At 44.1% G+C, this 23,276-nt stretch overlaps 1 long non-coding RNA gene and 2 pseudogenes across 3 annotated transcripts in view; 1 reads left to right on the top strand and 2 right to left on the bottom strand.

The window, feature by feature from the left end:
• The window catches only part of LOC134957113 (uncharacterized), a 721,811-nt gene that overhangs the window by 315,810 nt on the left and 382,725 nt on the right, over positions 1-23,276 (bottom strand). The gene's annotated exons all lie outside the window — the stretch shown is intronic.
• Positions 16,751-16,869, bottom strand: LOC134964692 (5S ribosomal RNA; annotated as a pseudogene).
• LOC134964691 (5S ribosomal RNA) lies at positions 18,302-18,420 on the top strand (annotated as a pseudogene).

The raw sequence follows: 23,276 nt of genomic DNA, 5'->3' as shown, positions 1-23,276 counted from the left end.
GGTTCGCTGAAAAATTGCAGCATGCTGAAAATCGCTGCAGAGAGAAAGCTTAACAGCACTCAAGTGGTTAAGACAAATCAATTAATCACAGAGCACCAGTGCCGCACTGGGAGGAAAGAGTTCAAAGAACGGAGTAATAGGACATTATTCCCTAATTATTTAAATCCCGTTGGTCCGATGGATACTTATTCAATGCCAACCGCCTGCGCCACACCAATCTCACCGATATACACGGCTGGGTCACATCCTCAATTAGGGCTGGCAGATCGTCCACTTAAAACCGGACATGCTATTATAAACTCCAGGGCTCATGCAGAATAGAATGCATGGCTGTATTTGTCGTGTTTCGCATTGGGCATGTAGTGTATCCAGTCATAGTCATGGGCAGACGAGCTGTGCGAAATTCAGGCACATCTCCACTTGCAGGTTGTTAGAATAGTAAAACACTACTGTATAGTATCCAATATGGCTCCTCTGGGGATGGTACTTCATTCCCTTACCAAGATGGCCACCACTACTACTACTGTACATGTGCGGTGCCATCTTGTTACTGTGTATGAGCGAAATAGTGTTAGATGAACGTCTCTCCCTTAACTTTAGAAATCTGGGACCCTTTATTTTATTAATTAGCAATTTCTTATATATCGCAGCATATTCCGTTGTGCTTTACAATTAGACCCTTTTATCACCGAGACCACGGTTCCAGCAACTGCTCCGCTTCATGCCCATCAACCAGGGTAAAAGTGAGTTCTGCTAGTGTGTACATTAACTCTGCCAAACCACCAACTGTACGCACTTTTCCAGCACAGCTGGTAAGCCTATACATACAGTATACATAGTCACACATATATATACATACAGTCATACATACACTTGTACATATACATAGTCACACACATACATACAGACAGACAGACAGACACACAGAGCCCCGTCCCCAAGTCCTTGTTACCTATAGGCTGGCTGGTGGATATTATTTTTTATCACCACTCTCAGTCTGCAGCAGCTCCTCCAGTTCCCCCTCCTCTCTCCCAGGCATGCATTGCTGCAAAACAGCGCAGTGCCATGTATCCGATCCCCCCTGCTCGGACTCCACCTTCCCCCTCCTCTTCTAATGATCACAGTGCAGTTCTTCCTCTGAGCTGTAGCGATCATCGCAGTATTGGGGGCCCCCTGAAAGAGGGGGGCCCAGGGGTAAAAGTACCTCATCTGCCCCCCTCCCCACCTTTCCCTAATCCGGCTCTGGTCTCAACTGTCTCACTTGTCTACTCTCCCGGAATGGCCGGGAAGCTCCCGAAAATTGGGTGGCACTTCTGCTCTCCCGGGAAAGTAGGCAAGCACCCCGAATCTGCCCGCTGCCGTTAGTTAACCGCCCACTTAATGACCGTGTCCAGTGACATGATTTACACTGAATCGCATCATCAAACAATGATGCAATCGTGGCCACCACGCCCCCACACCGCCTCTTTTGCCTTCCCCTGTCCCCCTGCAACGTGATACAATCAATCCTAATCAATCTACTCCAAAAGGTTTATAATAAATAAATAAAGTGAATTAAAAAATGCTAATTACTCCAGTTTCCACCTTGATCTGACTATGCCTAAATAAAGCAAATGGAAAAAAAAAAGTTAATAAAAACAAAGAAAAATAAACTCAATAAATTCTTCTCACAAACTTATATGGAAGTTTTCTTGAACTTGTGAATCACAATTACATCATTTTGGCAGGCATGTATAATGGAGCACGGTAGGTAAATAGCTGCTCAAATACAGGTTGAGTATCCCTTATCCAAAATGCTTGGGACCAGTAGTATTTTTGGATATCGGATTTTTCCGTAGTTTGGAATAATTGCATACCGTAATGAGATATCATGGTGATGGGACCTAAGTCTAAGCACAGAATACATTTATGTTTCACATACACCTTATACACACAGCCTGATGGTCATTTAAGCTAATATTTTTAATAACTGTGTGTATTAAAATCAAAGTTTGAGTACAATGAGCCAACAGAAAACAAAGGTTTCACTGTCTCAGTCTCACTCAAAAAATTCTGTATATCGGAATATTTGGATATGGGGTACTCAACTTGTAATATGAACCAGTTCGTAATTCAGCTGCTTTTGGCCTGTTACAAGGGACTCAGAATTGTTTGCTGTAAAACTGTCCTGGTCAATCTGGTTCAACTGCCTCTCCAAATCTTGGCATCTGAAGTAAATGTGCACACCTTGCGTATGTGGTTGCAGCTCTTGAGATATAGGGGGTCATTCCGAGATGATCGAAGCTGTGCTAAATTTAGCACAGCTACGATCATTCACACTGACATGCGGGGGGTCGCCCAGCACAGGGCTATCCCACCCCGCATGTCAGTGCCACCCTTCCCCCCCCCCCAGCAGATGTGCAAAAGCATCGCACAGCACGCCTGCGTTGGCGGGACCACGCCCACGAAACGGCTGGCAAACGCGCCGTTCCCCCCCAGCGACCTCCTCTGCCTGTCAATCAGGCAGTGGCGATCGTAGCGGCCCGACAGCCTTCAGCCGTCTGGCATGCGCAGTTCTGACCCGATCGCACCGCTGCGATAAACTGCAGCGTGCGATCGGGTCAGAATGACCCCCATAGTAAGAAAAACTGTAAATTGTTGCCTATTTGAGTTTAAATGGCAAAACTTTACAGCAATTTTAAGGTGGTTTTTTTTTAACTTCAACCGCAAATATGTATATAAATAGGTTTCCCTGTCCGAATGCCATGTTGAGTATCTGGCAGCCACATTAATCATTTGTAACGAGTGGTAAGAATATAACTTGTTGTTAAATCTGACCGTTTCTCTCTCCAAGATTTGAAGAACCTCCCCCCAAATTTAAACGGTTTCAAATCAGTGGCTTTTGTACTGGCGATTCAGGAATGTAATGATCAGCACTATCTTAATAGGAGGGAGTAAGATTAGGAAAGAATGAAAACACTGCCATCACGAATGAGGATTTTTAGGATGACAGACATGTTGTGCTTATTTTCAGCTCACACACGTGGAAAGAGGGACATGTTTTGTAATTGAAGAAAAAATATTATTTTCAAGGTAGGGAAATGTAATCATGAATCCCAGACGGTAGTGGTATATGCGAGGTAGACACCACAATATTACCCCCTCTGTGACTTTACTCTTGAACGACGTGGGCTGTTTCCCTCTTGTGTTACATAGATCCCAGAGGCGATTCTGAGTGAGGTCCTCGAGTTCTGATCAGATAGAATTTAATTTAAACAAAAAATACACAAAATACCACTGCAAGTTAGGTTTCACAGTGAAATAATAAGATTTTAAACCTACCGATAAATCTTTTTCTCGTAGTCCGTAGAGGATGCTGGGGACTCCATAAGGACCATGGGGATAGACGGGATCCGCAGGAGACATGGGCACTTTAAGAAAGACTTTAGGTATGGGTGTGCACTGGCTCCTCCCTCTATGCCCCTCCTCCAGACCTCAGTTAGATAAACTGTGCCCAGAGGAGACGGACAGTACGAGGAAAGGATTTTTGTTAATCCAAGGGCAAGATTCATACCAGCCACACCAATCACACCGTATAACTTGTGATAGACTAACCAGTTAACAGTATGAAAACAACATAGCATCAGACCAAGACCAATGAAAACTATAACATAACCCTTATGTAAGCAAAACTATATACAAGTCTTGCAGAAGTAGTCCGCACTTGGGACGGGCGCCCAGCATCCTCTACGGACTACGAGAAAAAGATTTACCGGTAGGTTTAAAATCTTATTTTCTCTTACGTCCTAGAGGATGCTGGGGACTCCGTAAGGACCATGGGGATTATACCAAAGCTCCCAAACGGGCGGGAGAGTGCGGATGACTCTGCAGCACCGATTGAGCAAACAGGAGGTCCTCCTCAGCCAGGGTATCAAACTTATAGAGTTTGCAAAGGTGTTTGAACCCGACCAAGTAGCAGCTCGGCATAGTTCAAGACGAGCCCACCTTCCTAGTGGAATGGGCCTTAACCGATTTTGGTAACGGCTATCCAGCCGTAGAATGCGCCTGCTGAATCGTGTTACAGATCCAGCGAGCAATAGTCTGCTTTGAAGCAGGGGCGCCAACCTTGTTGGCTGCATATAGGACAAACAGTGCTTCTGTTTCTCTGACTCTAGCTGTTCTGGCCACGTAAATTTTCAAAGCCCTGACTACATCAAGGGACTCGGAATCCTCCAAGTCTCGCGTAGCCACAGGCACCACAATAGGTTGGTTCATATAAAAAGATGACACCACCTTAGGCAAGAATTGAGGACGGGTCCGCAATTCCGCTCTATCCATATGGAAAACCAGATAGGGGCTTTTATGAGACAAAGCCGCCAATTCCGACACTCGCCTAGCCGAAGCCAAGGCTAATAACATGACCACCTTCCAAGTGAGATATTTTAACTCCACCGTTTGAAGTGGTTCAAACCAGTGCGACTTAAGGAAACTCAACACCACGTTAAGGTCCCAAGGCGCCACCGGAGGTATAAAAGGAGGCTGAATATGCAGCAGTCCCTTCACAAAAGTCTGTACTTCTGGGAGAGAAGCCAATTATTTTTGAAAGAAAATGGATAAGGCTGAAATCTGAACCTTAATGGAGCCTAATTTTAGGCCCAAATTCACTCCAGTCTTTAGGAAGTGAAGGAAACGGCCCAGATGGAATTCTTCCGTAGGAGCATTCCTGGCCTCACACCAAGAAACATATTTTCGCCATATACGGTGATAATGTTTAGCTGTCACGTCCTTCCTAGCCTTTATCAGCGTAGGAATGACCTCATCCGGAATGCCTTTTTTCCACTAGTATCCTGCGTTCAACCGCCATGCCGTCAAACGCAGCCGCGGTAAGTCTTGGAACAGACAGGGCCCCTGTTGCAACAGGTCCTGTCGTAGAGGAAGAGGCCACGGATCTTCTGTGAGCATTTCCAGCAGATCCGGATACCAGGTCCTTCGTGGCCAATCTGGAACAATGTGAATTGTTCTCACTCCTCTTTTTCTTATTATTCTCAACACCTTGGGTATGAGAGGAAGAGGAGGAAACACATAGACCGACTGGAACACCCACGGTGTCACTAGGGCGTCTACAGCTACCGCCTGAGGGTCTTTTGATCTGGTGCAATACCTCTGTAGCTTTTTGTTGAGGCGGGACGCCATCATGTCTATCTGGGGCAGTCCCCACTGACTTGCAATCTGTGCAAAGAGTTCCTGATGAAGTCCCCACTCTCCTGGATGCAGGTCGTGTCTGCTGAGGAAGTCTGCTTCCCAGTTGTCCACTCCCGAAATGAACACTGCTGACAGTGCGCTTACATGATTTTCCGCCCAGCGAAGAATCCTGGCGGCTTCCGCCATTGCCACTCTGCTCCTTGTGCCGCCTTGGCGGTTTACATGAGCCACTGCGGTGATGTTGTCTGACTTGATCAGAACTGGTTGGTCGCGAAGTAAGGTCTCCGCTTGACATAGGGCGTTGTATATGGCCCTCAGTTCCAGGATGTTGATGTGAAGACAAGTTTCTTGACTTGACCAAAGACCTTGGAAGTTTCTTCCCTGTGTGACTGCTCCCCAACCTCGGAGGCTCGCGTCCGTGGTCACCAAGATCCAGTCCTGAATGCCGAACCTGCGGCCTTCTAGAAGGTGAGCACTCTGCAGCCACCAAAGGAGAGATACCCTGGCTCTGGGGGACAGGGTGATCAACTGATGAATTTGTAGATGTGACCCGGACCACTTGTCCAGTAGGTCCCATTGGAAAGTCCTCGCATGGAACCTGCCGAAGGGAATAGCTTCGTATGATGCCACCATCTTTCCCAGGACTCGAGTGCCGTGATGCACTGACACCTGTTTTGGCTTCAATAGGTTCCTGACCAGAGTCATGAGTTCCTGAGATGTTTCTATCGGAAGATAAACCCATTTCTGGTCAGTATCCAGAATCATGCCCAAGAAGGTCAGACGAGTCGTAGGAACCAACTGCGACTTCGAGAAATTGAGAATCCAGCCGTGTTGCTGTAACACCTTCAGTAAAAGTGAGACGCTGTTCAGCAACTGCTCTCTTGATCTCGCTTTTATGAGGAGATCGTCCAAGTACGGGATAATTGTGACACCTTGCTTGCGCAGGAGCACCATCATTTCCGCTATTACCTTGGTGAAAATCCTCGGGGCCGTGGAAAGCCCAAACAGCAACATCTGAAATTGGTAATGACAATCCTGTACCGCAAATCTCAGGTACGCCTGATGAGGTGGATAAATGGGAACATGAAGGTATGCATCCTTTATGTCCAGAGATACCATAAAATCCCCCCCCTTCCAGGCTGGCGATGACCGCTCTTCGCGATTAAATCTTGAACTTGAACCTTTTCAAGTATAGGTTCAGGGATTTTAAATTTAAAATGGGTCTGACCGAACCGTCCGGTTTCGGGACCACAAACAGGGTTGAGTAATATCCCCTCCCCTGTTGAAGCAGGGGAACCTTGACCACCACCTGTTGAAGATACAATTTGTGAATTGCATTTAACACTAGCTACCTTTCCAGGGGAGAAGCTGGTAGGGCCGATCTGAAAAACCGGCGAGGAGGTACCTCTTCGAATTCCAGCTTGTAACCCTGAGAAACAATTTTTATTGCCCAGGGATCCACCTGTGAGTGAACCCAGATGTGGCTGAAAGCTCGAAGACATGCCCCCACTGGGGCGGACTCCTTTAGCGGAGCCCCAGCGTCATGCGGTGGATTTTGTAGAGGCCGGGGAGGACTTCTGTTCCTGGGAACTAGCTGTGTTGTGCAGCTTTTTCCCTCTGCCCTTACCTCTGGCAAGAAAGGACGCACCTCGTACCTTCTTGTTTCTTTGTGATCGAAAGGACTGCATTTGATAATGTGGCGCTTTCTTAGGCTGTTAGGGAACTATAAGGCAAAAAATTTGATTTACCAGCTGTAGCTGTGGAGACCAGGTCCGAGAGACCTTCCCCAAACAATTCCTCTCCCTTGTAAGGTAAAACCTCCATATGCCTCTTTGAGTCGGCATCATCTGTCCATTGCCGGGTCCATAGGACTCGTCTAGCAGAAATCAACATAGCGTTGATTCTAGAACCCAGTAGACTAATGTCTCTTTGAGCATCTCTCATATATAAGACAGCATCTTTTATATGCCCTAGGGTCAATAAAATGGTATCCTTATCTAGGGTCTCAATTTCCGCTGATAAGGTATCTGTCCATGCTGCTACAGCGCTACAAACCCATGCTGACGCAATCGCCGGTCTGAGTAAGGTACCAGAATGTGTGTAAATGGACTTCAAGGTAACCTCCTGCTTGCGGTCAGCAGGATCCCTGAGGGTAGCCGTATCTTGGGATGGCAGCGCTACCTTTTTGGATAAGCGTGTCAATGCTTTGTCCACCCTAGGGGAGGATTCCCACCGTATCCTGTCCGTTGGCGGGAAAGGATACGCCATAAGAATCCTTTTGGGAATCTGCAGTTTTTTCTCTGGAGATTCCCAAGCTTTTTCACATAATTCGTTCAACTCATGTGAGGTGGGAAAGGTTACCTCAGGTTTCTTTCCCTTATACATGTGTACCCTCGTGTCAGGGACAGGGGGTTCCTCAGTGATATGCAAAACATCTTTTACTGCAATAATCATATATCGAATACATTTAGCCAATTTTGGCTGTAACTTTGCATCATCATAGTCGACACTGGAGTCAGAATCCGTGTCAGTATCTGTGTCTACTATTTGGGATAGTGGGTGCTTTTGAGACCCCGAAGGTCCCTGCGACATAGGGACAGACATGGGTTGACTCCCTGGCTGTTCCCTAGCTTCAGCTTTGTCTAATCTTTTGTGCAATAAATTTACATTAACACTTAAAACATTCCACATATCCATCCAGTCAGGTGTCGGCGTTGTTGACGGAGACACCACATTCATTTTCTCCTCCTCCTCCCCCTGAAAGCCTTCAACCTCTGACATGTCGACACGCGTACCGACACACCACACACTCAGGGAATCCTCTTATCTGAAGACAGTTCCCCCACAAGGCCCTTTGGAGAGACAGAGAGAGAGTATGCCAGCACACACCCAGCGCTATATGACCAAGGAAAAAACACTATATAAATACAGGTTGAGTCTCCCTTATCCAAAATGCTTGGGACCGGAGGTATTTTGGATATCGGATTTTTCCGTATTTTGGAATAATTGCATACCATAATGAGATATCATGGTAATGGGACCTAAATCTAACCACAGAATGCATTTATGTTACATATACACCTTATACACCCAGCCTGAATGTAATTTTAGCCAATATTTTTTGTAACTTTGTGCATTAAACAAAGTGTGTCTACATTCACACAATTCATTTATGTTTCATATACACCTTATACACACAGCCTGAGGGTCATTTAATACAATATTTTTAATAACTGTGTGTATTAAACAAAGTTTGTATACATTGAGTCATTAAAAAACAACGTTTTCACTATCTCACTGTCACGCAAAAAAGTCCGTATTTCGGAATATTCCGTATTTCGGAATATTTGGATAAGGGATACTCAACCTGTATATGTTTACCCAGTAGCGCTGTTTGTACATATATATATATATATATATATATATATATATATATGCGCCAAATTATGTGCCCCCCCCCCCCCCCCCTTCTTCAAAACCCTCTTTCACCGTGGAATAAGCAGGGAAGAGTCCGGGGAGCTTCCTCTCAGCGCTGTGCTGTGGAGAAAATGGCGCTGGTGAGTGCTGAGGGAGAAGCCCCGCCCCCTCGGCGACGGGCTTCTGTCCCGCTCAAATATACTAAAAACTGGAGTGGGCTCTTTATATATACAGTGCCCAGCTGTATATATAGATATTTTTGCCAAAGAGAGGTTTATATGCTGCCCAGGGCGCCCCCCCTGCGCCCTGCACCCTTACAGTGACTGCCGTGTGTGAGGTGTATGGGAGCAATGGCGCACAGCTTCACCACTGTGCGTTACCTCAGTGAAGATCATGAAGTCTTCTGCTGCCTCTGAAGTTTTCTTTTCTTCTCATACTCACCCGGCTTCTACCTTCTGGCTCTGTGAGGAGGACGGCGGCGCGGCTCTGGGACGGACGACGAGGGTGAGACCTGCATACCGATCCCTCTGGAGCTAATGGTGTCCAGTAGCCTAAGAAGCCTTGAAACTCACAGAAGTAGGTCTGCTTCTCTCTCCTCAGTCCCTCGATGCAGGGAGTCTGTTGCCAGCAGGCTCCCTGAAAATAAAAAACCTAACAAATATACTTTCTGACAGGAAACTCAGGAGAGCTCCCTGTAATGCACTCAGTCTCCTCTGGGCACAGTACTAAACTGAGGTCTGGAGGAGGGGCATAGAGGGAGGAGCCAGTGCACACCTATACCTAAAGTCTTTCTTAAAGTGCCCATGTCTCCTGCGGAGCCCGTCTATCCCCGTGGTCCTTACGGAGTCCCCAGCATCCTCTAGGACGTAAGAAAAATTTAGGACATTATTTGGTACTATTCATAGCGGATCATGCCTAGTTTATTACCTCCCCTTCGGAAGATCCTGGAGCGTTGGTCTAAAGGACAAGTGAGCGAGACATCAGAACGCATTTCACGTCTCATCTGATGACATCATTTGCATCATCACATTATCAGGCCCCACCGCAATATGATGCAGAAATAAATCCTTGTGCAGCAAGAGTGGGTACTGATGATGCGTACTGCATTGCAAGGAGCCCGCCCACTTCACAGGGGAGAGAAGCACAGTCCAGGAATTCGGCCTACACTCATGGGTGTCTGGTGGGAGGACTCCTTAAAACCTCCAAGTCTCCCAGACATTCCACGAGAGCAGGCTAGTATAAAGTGGAGACAGCCTATTTATGAGCAGAATGCCATAATCACGAAAAGGCAGAAAATTACAGATGTTTCCGCATACATCATTGCTGCAGTCATGCCAAGAAGCCCAACATGGTGCACCAGGTCCCGTCAGACTCTGCCGGCGTTGGGCTTCTTTTTTGCAGAAATTGCATCTTAGGGGGTGATTCAGACCTGCAATAGTCGCCGCCCAGAAAGAGTGAAAATCCGCCCCTTGCAAGTGTGCGTATGTCTTGTGAAAATCTCTGCGAACGTTGGTCAGCTGCAAATCCTATTCGAAACTCACTCACCATCTAATGATTTTTCAGTCTGTGCGTAGCCCAGGACCTACTCCTACAGTGTGATAGAATCAGGCTGATGGGGGCCGGAGCCGACGTCACACACCCTCCCTGAAAATGCTTAAGAACGTCTGCGTTTTTACTGACACTCCCAGAAAACAGCCAGTTGCCACCACAAAACTCTGGCTTCCTGTAAATCAACTTGCATACACCTAGCGATTAAAACCAAGCGATCAAAAAATGACGCTGGAATTTTTTGCAGTTTGGCCTTGCACATGCGCATTACGATCCATACGCATGCGCAGTCTATTGATAATCGGCAGCCTTGCACAACAGTGAACAGGTCCGAATCAGGCCCTTAGTCGAAACATGATGCAGCTAGGACGCACCAGACTGTGCCAATTAATTAAATTAATTAGTGATATACGACACTTGCATAACTGTGTGCGACTGAATCTGTATACGAAGTGCTACAATGTAGCAGCTGCAGCTTTTTTCCAATACAATAATGCGTTTCGACTAAGACGCAGTTTAAACAAAAAAAGCCGCCCGACGCTAGCAGGGTTGCACAGTACCTGGCAGTTCATTCGCGCCAGGTATCTCAAGCTGTGTGGCATACATAGGTTAGATGTACAGATGTAGCCATGCCGATCTATGACTATTTGCATTTGGGGATTGCCTCATGAATGGAATTAATGGAGCAATCGCCGGCTGCGAATAATCACAGCCCGACATGCCATGCAGCAAGCCGTGTTGCAGCATGCGGCATGGCAGCAAAGAGGAGCATGTCTACATCTGTATGATGGCACATCTGTACTTAATTAACAACTAGTGACTTCATGGGAGAATCACATAGATAGGCCATAGATGGGTTGCTCCCACTTATTATCTAAAGAGGTAACGTCATAGTACATAGAGCGGTAATTGTGTATAAAAACATAGTGAAAATGAACAATCCTTCAGCAATTTGCGGAACTAGAAGATGAATTAGACCGACCTCCGTTTCACTAATGTAGGTTTATCATGTACAGTTTATCTTTACATTATGTTCGCAAAGCTGTAGTAATAGACTATTCTTCAGTGATAGACAAATACCGTACAGCGCCATCTAAAGGTAAACTTAAAAGGAAAAAAGTTACATATGTTTAATTCAAGGAACAGCAAATAAATGACATTTTATACAAAGTGTCTGCTGGCAGATACAAAGAACCAGACTAGCTGCTGTACATGCACAGAACACATACAGTATATAAGAAAAGTGATCTTTTTGGAGTATAAATACCTGTATCTTTCCTACAGTAAATAACAGGAAGTGGGGAGCGTGGTGCTTTGCCCGCTCATGAACTTTCCACACAGGCTTCCACCTACCCTTCGATATAGTACACGGGACGACTAGAACATAAAAAGCAACTTCTGTCTCACACAATACAGCCATTGAATGCGATTTAATGCAATTTTCATCACCAGGGATGCAGGGATGCTAACATGTTTGAAAAAAACCCTCAGATTATAAAGCATTTAGGGGTATATGCAATTGCGGTCGAATTCCCGAAATTGTCGAACTTCGGGAATTTTTCGCCAAAAAAAAAAATTCGACAATGCAATTCAGTACTTTCCGACAAAAAAACGGACTTTCAAAATTCGACTTTTTGAAATTCGACTTTTGACAAATTCGACTTTTTTGCAATGATACACATGCTGCAATTCGACCAAAGTCTATTCAATGGAAGTTTGGAAATTCGACAACAGTGCTTTTAGACAGTAAATTCGTCATTTTCAATCCGCCACACTTTGGAGGGTGAAACTAATAAAAAAAATTTAAAACATGTTTTTTTTGTGTTTTTTTTTCTTGGTAATATCATATCTATTTATATTAGAAGGGATTAGGTACTTGGTTTGTCTTTTTTGGAGGCACAAGTATTATTTATATATTTTTAAAAATAATATATATATTTTTTTTTTTGGATGGAATGGTAAAATCCCTGAAAAAAATGGCGTGGGGTCCTCCCTCCAAAGCATAACCAGCCTCGGGCTCTTCGAGCTGATCCTGGTTCTAAAAATGCGGGGGAAAAATTGACAGGGGTTCCCCCGTATTTTTAAAACCAGCACCGGGCTCTGCGCCTGATGCTGGTGCAAAAAATACGGGGGACAAAAAGAGTAGGGGTCCCCCGTATTTTATACACCAGCATCGGGCTCCACTAGCTGGACAGATAATGCCACAGCCGGGGGTCACTTTTATACAGCGCCCTGCGGCCGTGGCATTAAATATCCAACTAGTCACCCCTGGCCGGGGTACCCTGGGGGAGTGGGGACCCCTTCAATCAAGGGGTCCCCCCCCCCCAGCCACCCAAGGGCCAGGGGTGAAGCCCGAGGCTGTCCCCCCCATCCAAGGGCTGCGGATGGGAGGCTGATAGCCTTGAGAAAAATGTCAGAATATGGTTTTTTCCAGTAGTACTACAAGTCCCAGCAAGCCTCCCCCGCAAGCTGGTACTTGGAGAACCACAAGTACCAGCATGCGGGAGAAAAACGGGCCCGCTGGTACCTGTAGTTCTACTGAAAAAAAAATACCCAAATAAAAACAGGAGACCGACACCGTGAAAGTAAAACTTTATTTCATACGTCGACACACATATACTTACCTATGTTCACACGCCGACATCGGTCCTCTTCTCCAAGTAGAATCCAGGGGTACCTGAAAAGAAAAGATAAATACACTCACCTCATCCATGGTCCAGAGGTAAATCCACAAACTTGTCAAAAAAACAAACCGGACACCCGTACCACACGGACTGAAAGGGGTCCCATGTTGACACATGGGACCCCTTTCCACGAATGTAGAGAGACCCCCCCGTGACAGCTGTCACTGAAAGGTCTCGTAAGCCAATCAGCGAGCGCAACGTCCTTGCACTCTGCTGATTGGCTCTGTGCGCGTCTGAGCTGACAGCGCATCGCAAAGCCTCTCCATTATATTCAATGGTGGGAACTTTGCGGCTAGCGATGGGGTCACCCGCCGGTCAGCGGCTGACCGCGGGTAACCCCACCACTGACGGCAAAGTTCCCACCATTGAAAGTAATGGGAGAGGCTTTGCGATGCGCTGTCTGAGGTCACACGCGCACAGCCAATCAGGTGAGCGCCACGGAAGTAGCGCTTCCTGATTGGCTGAAGGGACCTCAGTGACAGGAGTCACGTGGTGTCCCGGCATTCGGGGAAAGGGGTCTGATGTGTAAACATGGGACCCCTTTCAGTCCGGCATGGTACGGGTGTTCGTGTTTTTTTTTTAACAAGTACGTGGATTATCTCCCGGACACTGGATTGAGGTGAGTCTAATTTTTTTCACAGGTACCTCGGATCGTCGGAGACTGTGACAGTCGGCGTGTCAACATAGGTAAGTATGTGTGTGTCGGCAGTGTGTAATAAAGTTGTACTTGTCAAGGTGTGTGTCTCCTGTTTTTATTTGGGTATTTTTTTCCCCCCAGTAGTACTACAGGTACCAGCGGGCCCATTTTTCTCCCGCATGCTGGTACTTGTGGTTCTCCAAGTACCAGCTTGCGGGGGAGGCTTGCTGGGACTTATAGTACTACTGGAAAAAACAATATTCTGTCATTTTACTCAAGGCTATCAGCCTCCCATCCGCAGCCCTTGGATGGGGGGGACAGCCTCGGGCTTCACCCCTGGCCCTTGGGTGGCTGGGGGGGGGGGGACCCCTTGATTGAAGGGGTCCCCACTCCCCCAGGGTACCCCGGCCAGGGGTGACTAGTTGGATATTTAATGCCACGGCCGCAGGGCGCTGTATAAAAGTGACCCCCGGCTGTGGCATTATCTGTCCAGCTAGTGGAGCCCGGTGCTGGTGTAAAATATACGGGGGACCCCTACTCTTTTTGTCCCCTGTATTTTTTGCACCAGCATCAGGTGCAGAGCCCGGTGCTGGTTTTAAAAATACGGGGGATCCCCTGTCAATTTTTACCCCGCATTTTTAGAACCAGGACCAGCTCGAAGAGCCCGAGGCTGGTTATGCTTTGGAGGGGGGACCCCACGCCATTTTTTTCCGGGTTTTTCCAGTTTTTTTAATTCGCGGCAAATTCCGGCAAATCGGCCGTTTTTCGCCCGCGGGACTGTCGAATCCGTTTTTCATTGAATATGGTGAATTCCGGCAGCCACCTGCCGGAATTCACCTGTCGAATTGTGTTGAATTAAAAAACGTCGATAATTTGCCGCGATTCGCCGTGAATTGCATATACCCCTTAGTGTCATCTAAATGTAACTTCATAACAGAAGCAGCTTTGCCAAACGCAAACCTATTTATATTGTGGCATTGCTCTACCGCAGCGGTGGCCAACCAGTGGCTCTTGAGCCACATGCGGCTCTTTCTTTATTCAAATGTGGCTCCCAACACTGTAAAGCATGTGACCACAACAGATACAGAAACCGCTGCACTCCAGCCAGACACGCAGCAGCACTACAAACTGAAAACTGAAGGAGCCAGATACTAGAGGTGAGACTCTGTGTTGTTGGGGATGTGCTCTGCGCTCCCTAGAAATGTTTACTTGTGTGTTTTGTGTAGCCGAGCGGCCCAGGTTGGTTTAGGAAACTCTTTTCGTTTGTTTCCTGGTTTTACAGAGTCTGCGAGGAGGGGGACCAACCTTTGGCGCTGCAGGTTTTTGAACAAGTATATAAAGGCAGTAGGGTGTCTATGGGTGTGATAAATAGATGTGTGTAAGATGTATAGGTGTAGTGGAAATATATACGTACGGAGGCAGTGGGATGTAAATGGGTGTGATGAATATATATGGAGGCAATGGATTGTATCCAGATAAAAATTGTTTATTAAGTGAAAAAAATGTTTAAAAATATTAACAGTTTTTGACAATATTCCATAAAAAATTAGAAAAAGAAGGCAATTATGTTCAGTGTGTTTCTATTACATAATAAATAAACATATGCAGCACATCAATTAAAAATATAAGATATAAAAAATATATAAAAATTTTTTTTTTTTGGAATAGAATAAAGATATATATATAGAATAAAAATAAAAATATATATATAGAATAAAAATAAAATTGTATATATATATAAAACCAGATTTTGAATCTAATGTCAATCGATATGTGATCGTTTACACTTTGCTTTTGATCATAGAGAGACCGGTCTCTTCTATTTAGAGTGTTACGGGGTTAATATGGTGTGAGTCACGGCAGAGCTGTCTGTGTCCACAAAATGGTCCGGTTTATAATAAGTTCCTGTTGCTCTTAGAAAGGCAGTTTGTAATGGTAATGTTTTTCAGGTGATGGTGTGTCACGGGTTGCTTACGTGTCTTCGCCCTTAGCAGGGCTGAGGAGTCCGTGGGTGTCCTATGCTGCTGCAGGTGTCTTTTTGTCTTTTTTCTTCCTCCGTATCCGCGGTTTGTTACAGGCGCCTGTAACTCCGGTTCCTTTGATGTTACCTCGTTGACGTCTTCCAGGAAGTCGGGATCTCCGGGTTTCGGGTGAGAAGAGGGGGCGTGGTCCAACGCGTTTCACTCGGCCAATGGTGCCGTGCTTCGTCAGGGACAGTGTGTTGGTGTCTGTCTCTAGCTCATTTAGATAGGGTTGAGTCTGTTGTGATTGGTTCAAAAGAGTTTCCTTTCAATCAGTGCAATTAGCACGTCTATTGTGCAAAGCTGTTTCTCATTTAATCCTATCTTTGATTTGTTCAATAATATGGCAAGCGTGTTTTCGTCTTCAGCTTGTCATAAATAGTATCAAAGTACACATTGCAAGTTTCTGATAGTGAATAGTAACAAAATACACATTGTAAATTTCTGATACATTTAAATCATCTGCCACATAGTGTCAAAAATTGCTTTCTTGCAAAGTCGCTGTTGTTTCACAGAGGGACTTACAAGAATAGACTATGTTTATTATATATACATATACGTGGTTTTTTATGAAAGAAGAAGCATAATTAGGTTGTGGTTATACACGGATAGGGATATATATGTCCTGTATGCATGCACATGGTTTTTATGAGTGAAGAGAAAATAGATAAAAGTTATATACGGATTGGGATATATATGAATATAAGTGTTGTATTGAAATAGATGAAGAAAAATAGTGGTTGTATTAAATGTCTACATAGCGGATGTCCTAAGTTTCTAATGTTTTTTATGGTAGGTCTGTGATGTATGTTCAAGTATCTAAACGGACATTATAATAGTTTTAATAAGAAGTGGTCAGTCCTGGAGTTATTTATAACAGGTGTATGTCACGTATTGAGATGTGGCACCTAGGAAATATATTTAAATGGTGTAGTTATGGAGATGAGTGGTGAAAATTGATTAGCATGCGGATGATAATAAGTGTGAATGTGGAATATTCAACTGGATATTCCTTAGAGTCTTGCTTTTATATTTATTTTTCTTGTAATTAATTTATAAGGAGTGTTTACTCTTCTTTGTTTGGTCGTTGGTTTTTTAATTTGTTCGTTATTCTTTTCTGTTTTTGGTTCGTAGGTATTTTCTTCTTATTCTTTGGTTCTTCTTAGTGCGAATCTGATTGCTTTTCTTGGTTGATTGGTCTTTAAACCACTTGTGCCCCAGGTAGGCTGTCAGACATCGTCACCAGGGTTTTGCTAGAAGTAATTTTACTGCACCTAAGGTTCATAGATGGTCTCCCATTCTATTACTTGTTAGGCCCAAACCTCTTTACTTCCGAGTTCGGAATGGGATCGGGTGGTTTGTGGATGGTATGACAGTATTTATTCACTTTCTTGCAGTCCTGGTGGTGTGACTAAACCTAGTGGGTGTTTTTGTGGTGTCAGTTAGTCTCCCAAAAAACTGCTGAGTTCAAAGTCGATATTTAGACCCTTTGGTGTCAGGGTTTGCATGTTATAAATCCACTTTGTTTCCTCTCTTGACATGGTTCTGATGTAATCTCCACCTCGCCAGGGTATGGTGACTTTTTTAATTGCTATGAAGTTTAGAAGGCTTCCATCATGGTTATGGATTTTTTTGAAGTGATCTGAGACGCTGTGCGTTTCTACTTCGTTGTCAATATTTCTTAGATGTTCGTTTATCCTTGTTTTTAGGCTTCTTGTGGTTCGTCCTATATATTGTAGATTGCATGGACAGGTTAGTAAGTATATTACTCCTGTTGTGTCGCAGGTCATCTTTTCTTTTATCTTGAAAATTTCTTTAGTTTCATTCGATCTAAAGTTATTTGTTGGTTTGGTGCTTCTCTGTTTGCATGTTTTGCATGCTTTGCATCTTGTACAGTGATAGAATCCTGGTGTTGTATCGTTTATCCAAGTCCTTCCTTTTTCCTTTTTTTCTTCGGGTATATAGCTGGTTACTATTTCTTGTTTTATATTTGGTGCTTTCCTATAAATTAATCTTGGGCGGTCTTGTATATATTCCTTGATTTCTTCATCACGTTTGAGTAGATGCCAGTTCTTATTGATTATTTTTTCAAAGTATTTGTGCTGACTGCTGTAGTTGGTGATGAAAGTTACTTCTGTCGCTTCCTGTTTGTTTTTCTCTTTATATTTGAGGAGGTCTTCCCTTTTTGTTTCTTTTGCTGCTTCTATAGCTTTATGGACGGTGTCTTTGTCGTAGTTTCTTTCTAGAAACTTCTTTTCTAGTGTCGAGATTTGGTCTTCAAAGGTGATGTCTGTGGAACAATTCCTCTTAAATCTTTTGAATTGGGGGGCAACAGAGAAGCACCAAACCAACAAATAACTTTAGATCGAATGAAACTAAAGAAATTTTCAAGATAAAAGAAAAGATGACCTGCGACACAACAGGAGTAATATACTTACTAACCTGTCCATGCAATCTACAATATATAGGACGAACCACAAGAAGCCTAAAAACAAGGATAAACGAACATCTAAGAAATATTGACAACGAAGTAGAAACGCACAGCGTCTCAGATCACTTCAAAAAAATCCATAACCATGATGGAAGCCTTCTAAACTTCATAGCAATTAAAAAAGTCACCATACCCTGGCGAGGTGGAGATTACATCAGAACCATGTCAAGAGAGGAAACAAAGTGGATTTATAACATGCAAACCCTGACACCAAAGGGTCTAAATATCGACTTTGAACTCAGCAGTTTTTTGGGAGACTAACTGACACCACAAAAACACCCACTAGGTTTAGTCACACCACCAGGACTGCAAGAAAGTGAATAAATACTGTCATACCATCCACAAACCACCCGATCCCATTCCGAACTCGGAAGTAAAGAGGTTTGGGCCTAACAAGTAATAGAATGGGAGACCATCTATGAACCTTAGGTGCAGTAAAATTACTTCTAGCAAAACCCTGGTGACGATGTCTGACAGCCTACCTGGGGCACAAGTGGTTTAAAGACCAATCAACCAAGAAAAGCAATCAGATTCGCACTAAGAAGAACCAAAGAATAAGAAGAAAATACCTACGAACCAAAAACAGAAAAGAATAACGAACAAATTAAAAAACCAACGACCAAACAAAGAAGAGTAAACACTCCTTATAAATTAATTACAAGAAAAATAAATATAAAAGCAAGACTCTAAGGAATATCCAGTTGAATATTCCACATTCACACTTATTATCATCCGCATGCTAATCAATTTTCACCACTCATCTCCATAACTACACCATTTAAATATATTTCCTAGGTGCCACATCTCAATACGTGACATACACCTGTTATAAATAACTCCAGGACTGACCACTTCTTATTAAAACTATTATAATGTCCGTTTAGATACTTGAACATACATCACAGACCTACCATAAAAAACATTAGAAACTTAGGACATCCGCTATGTAGACATTTAATACAACCACTATTTTTTCTTCATCTATTTCAATACAACACTTATATTCATATATATCCCAATCCGTATATAACTTTTATCTATTTTCTCTTCACTCATAAAAACCATGTGCATGCATACAGGACATATATATCCCTATCCGTGTATAACCACAACCTAATTATGCTTCTTCTTTCATAAAAAACCACGTATATGTATATATAATAAACATAGTCTATTCTTGTAAGTCCCTCTGTGAAACAACAGCGACTTTGCAAGAAAGCAATTTTTGACACTATGTGGCAGATGATTTAAATGTATCAGAAATTTACAATGTGTATTTTGTTACTATTCACTATCAGAAACTTGCAATGTGTACTTTGATACTATTTATGACAAGCTGAAGACGAAAACACGCTTGCCATATTATTGAACAAATCAAAGATAGGATTAAATGAGAAACAGCTTTGCACAATAGACGTGCTAATTGCACTGATTGAAAGGAAACTCTTTTGAACCAATCACAACAGACTCAACCCTATCTAAATGAGCTAGAGACAGACACCAACACACTGTCCCTGACGAAGCACGGCACCATTGGCCGAGTGAAACGCGTTGGACCACGCCCCCTCTTCTCACCCGAAACCCGGAGATCCCGACTTCCTGGAAGACGTCAACGAGGTAACATCAAAGGAACCGGAGTTACAGGCGCCTGTAACAAACCGCGGATACGGAGGAAGAAAAAAGACAAAAAGACACCTGCAGCAGCATAGGACACCCACGGACTCCTCAGCCCTGCTAAGGGCGAAGACACGTAAGCAACCCGTGACACACCATCACCTGAAAAACATTACCATTACAAACTGCCTTTCTAAGAGCAACAGGAACTTATTATAAACCGGACCATTTTGTGGACACAGACAGCTCTGCCGTGACTCACACCATATTAACCCCGTAACACTCTAAATAGAAGAGACCGGTCTCTCTATGATCAAAAGCAAAGTGTAAACGATCACATATCGATTGACATTAGATTCAAAATCTGGTTTTATATATATATACAATTTTATTTTTATTCTATATATATTTTTATTTTTATTCTATATATATATCTTTATTCTATTCCAAAAAAAAAAAATTTTTATATATTTTTTATATCTTATATTTTTAATTGATGTGCTGCATATGTTTATTTATTATGTAATAGAAACACACTGAACATAATTGCCTTCTTTTTCTAATTTTTTATGGAATATTGTCAAAAACTGTTAATATTTTTAAACATTTTTTTCACTTAATAAACAATTTTTATCTGGATACAATCCATTGCCTCCATATATATTCATCACACCCATTTACATCCCACTGCCTCCGTACGTATATATTTCCACTACACCTATACATATTACACACATCTATTTATCACACCCATAGACACCCTACTGCCTTTATATACTTGTTCAAAAACCTGCAGCGCCAAAGGTTGGTCCCCCTCCTCGCAGACTAGAGGTGAGACACCCACTGGAAAACAGAGGACATATAAGTGGCTGCTGCAATGGCACGAGTTGGTGGGGGGGCTGTAGTGATACCCGAGGGTGGGCTAGAGTGACACAAGGCGGAGCTGGCTGGAGTGAAACAGGAGGGTCATGACAGGAGTGTAACATGGGGAAGCTGACTGGAGTGACGCAGGAGGGTGCTGGAAGTAGTGATACGTGGAAGAACTGGCTGGAGTGACATAAGAGGGTGGTAGCAGGAGTGATTCATGGGGGAGCTGGCTGAGGTGACACAGCAGGGTCCTGGCAGTAGTGACACATTGGAGAGATGGCTGAAGTGACACAGGAGGGTCATGGCAGGAGTGTAACATGGGGAAGCTGACTGGAGTGACGCAGGAGGGTGCTGGAAGTAGTGACACGTGGAAGAACTGGCTGGAGTGACATAAGAGGGTGGTAGCAGGAGTGATTCATGGGGGAGCTGGCTGAGGTGACACAGCAGGGTCCTGGCAGTAGTGACACATTGGAGAGATGGCTGAAGTGACACAGGAGGGTCATGGCAGGAGTGTAACATGGGGAAGCTGACTGGAGTGACGCAGGAGGGTGCTGGAAGTAGTGACACGTGGAAGAACTGGCTGGAGTGACATAAGAGGGTGGTAGCAGGAGTGATTCAAGGGAGAGCTGGCTGAGGTGACACAGCAGGGTCCTGGCAGTAGTGACACATTGGAGAGATGGCTGAAGTGACACAGGGGGGAGCTGGCAGGTGTCACTCACGGGGAGCTGGCTGGAGTGATACATGGGGGAGTTGGCTGGAGTGACACATAGGGGAGCTGAAGTTTATTATCTGGCTTTTTCAGTTATTTTATGTGAAAGTTACTTTTCAATGGATCTGGTGTTAAAAATGTATTTTATGTCGTTCTGGCTTTTTCAATGTATTTTATACCAGGGGTGTGGTCTAGCAGGCACAAGGCCACATTCCATTGTTGCATGTGTGCCTTCGGCTCGATGTCGGCTCTTTGACGTACCTAACAAGGCTCTTTGTCACTGACTGGTTGGCCACCCCTGCTCTACCGGTTCCTATACAGTAAAACAAAAAAGAAGCAAACCTAAGCAATTCCTAAGAATATATGTTCGCTGTGCTGCCATATCTACGAATGGACATTTATAAAGTGCAATTAAATACAGTGTAAAGCAAATCCACATCACTTGATCCATGGCCCATAGTGGCCCATAGGTGGGGAGCATGTGCTAATTACCCGAGCCCAAGTCTACTGGGTGGGAAACAGTCCAGCTGCTAAGGAAGACCACTTTACAGTGCCGCTGTTAGTATTCCACGCTGTCTTTTTGTTAGGGGGCGTGGCCAACATTTACAGATTTGATCACTTCCCCTTCAGTACCAGGGCCCCGCGAATGTCCCATTGGCCCTGAATGTGGCTAGAATGCTCATCCTCCAACATTTGGATGTGCAAGATCAGGACAAACTCCAACCAGATCTGCACAAGCTCCTCCCCAAATGCTGCCCTCATCCACTCAAAACAACCACTTAGAGTGAAGCTCCGCCCCCTTCAAGGTCCGTGAAACAAGGCGCTTTCTCCAAGTCCATCTGATTGCTTCACAAAGTGATCACTAAGAATAAGTGCATAGTTGGAGACAAGCAAAGTCGACTGAATCCATTCTTATCTGCTAGACTGAGCTTGTAAATTATTTTCAACTGGTTCTATTAAAAAAATATTATTTTTAACGTTAAGAAACTTTAGGGACAATTTCCAATGTTTCAATTTCGGTGTTAAATTTACAGTAAACCACAGCAACCAGACACAAGATAGATGATAGATGATAATTAGTGATTGGTTGAGAACGTTGGGCCTAATTCAGTAAGGATTGCAAATTCTGCTAATTAGCAGAATTTGCAGTTCTTCTGTTCGCAAGCTGGGGGCCGCCCGTCGCAGGGCCACCCAGCATGCTGACCGCCACCTGTCCCCCTTCAACCAGCAAAAATTGCGCCCGCAGGAGGCCCACTGCCATGTTTCGCTTACTGCGATCCAACCCAAATTAGGCCCTTTGTACCTGGAGGAACTGTTAGTAAAGGAACCACATTGGGGGTAATTCCAAGTTGATCGCAGCAGGAAATTTTTTAGCAGTTGGGCAAAACCATGTGCACTGCAGGGGGGGTAGATATAACATTTGCAGAGAGAATTAGATTTGGGTGTGGCGAGTACAATCTGCAATCTAAATTGCAGTGTAAAACTAAAGCAGCCAGTATTTACCCTGCACAGAAACAAAATAACCCACCCAAATCTAACTCTTTCTGCAAATGTTGTTATATCTGCCTCCCCTGCAGTGCACATGGTTTTGCCCAACTGCTAAAAAATTTCCTGCTGTGATCAACTTGGAATTACCCCCATTGTACGCAAAATGTATGGTCAACCAAAGCAAGTTGCCCATTGTTTCATAGTCAATGCTCATGGCATATTTACTGCATTACTATAGAGCTATCAAACGTTCCGCTCCTATTACTGCAGGAATACAGAGATCTCTGCACAGCTACTTACAGTTACATAGTATGGACTATTCTCTCTTTCATTTTAGTTCTGCCCTCAGCTCAGTAAACCTTCATTTTAATATTAAATTTACAATAAATGAGACAGACAACAAAAGTCAAAAGAAGATGAAACATGTGTCTAGTATCTGGAATGCTGGATTAAAAGAGAGGGTACAATGGGCAGAGGCGTCGGAGGGAAAGAGGAATGGATCACAATTGTGTTCGGATAAACTGAGAGGCAAAGAGGTTCTACTTTTTACTATCTTCCTTCCAGGACATGCATGGTAAGAAAATATTAGGTGGGCGAGGCAATGATAATTTAAGACAAA

The sequence above is a fragment of the Pseudophryne corroboree genome, chromosome 9 (assembly GCF_028390025.1).
Source record: "Pseudophryne corroboree isolate aPseCor3 chromosome 9, aPseCor3.hap2, whole genome shotgun sequence".
Classification (NCBI taxonomy): domain Eukaryota; kingdom Metazoa; phylum Chordata; class Amphibia; order Anura; family Myobatrachidae; genus Pseudophryne; species Pseudophryne corroboree.
Note: the sequence above shows the minus strand (reverse complement) of the source record. Positions and strands in the feature narration are given on the sequence as shown.